The sequence below is a fragment of the Buceros rhinoceros genome, unplaced genomic scaffold (assembly GCF_000710305.1).
Source record: "Buceros rhinoceros silvestris isolate BGI_N320 unplaced genomic scaffold, ASM71030v1 scaffold405, whole genome shotgun sequence".
Lineage (NCBI taxonomy): Eukaryota > Metazoa > Chordata > Aves > Bucerotiformes > Bucerotidae > Buceros > Buceros rhinoceros.
Genome location: NW_010412115.1, coordinates 29,561 through 30,156, shown reverse-complemented (window position 1 = coordinate 30,156; position 596 = coordinate 29,561). Strand labels below are relative to the sequence as shown.

General features: G+C 34.6%; 1 protein-coding gene across 1 annotated transcript in view; it reads right to left on the bottom strand.

Moving 5' to 3' along the window:
- The window catches only part of EPHA6 (EPH receptor A6), a gene marked incomplete at its 5' end in the record, with an annotated part of 223,512 nt that overhangs the window by 205,674 nt on the left and 17,242 nt on the right, over positions 1-596 (bottom strand). The gene's annotated exons all lie outside the window — the stretch shown is intronic.

The following is a 596-nucleotide window of genomic DNA, read 5'->3' as shown; positions in this document are numbered from 1 at the left end:
ATGAAGGCAGAAGAACTAAGCAAGAGTAGAGGAGAAAACAGGAATGTTCAGAAAACATTAGCTGAGCCAGGCCTTCCCTGCTTTTTATCCAGTGGAACATCTGTAACTGAATTCTGGTGAAATAGTTTTGGGACATTAGATCTAATTCTGCAATTAGAGATTTCTTGTAAATATTTGCTTTAAAATTTCAGTTTTCAAATACTGAGTAGCTCAGTGTACAAAATAATGTCAGTATTCCAAGAAAGAAATATAGTGAATAAATTTGCCTAATTTGCTGAATACATATTTTTATTATAAATTATTTTATTTGCATGCCTTCCCTTTTTGCTCATGTTTTCCTTCGGAATGGTTATGTGTATCACCTTTCTTCTCCTTTTGCCTATCATGCCTATCCTTTTGCTCTGCAAGCAGACAGAAAAATCAAGCACTTTTATGTGATGCACTGTTTTCTAACTTCCATTTCACTTCAGTAAATGGAAACAACCGAGACAAAATACTCTGAATGGTTAGTCCTTCACAGAATTGGCTGCATTCATTTCAGAGGGTCAACACAGTAAGAAACTGATTTAAAAAGGTCTTACTGAAAAAGTCCACTT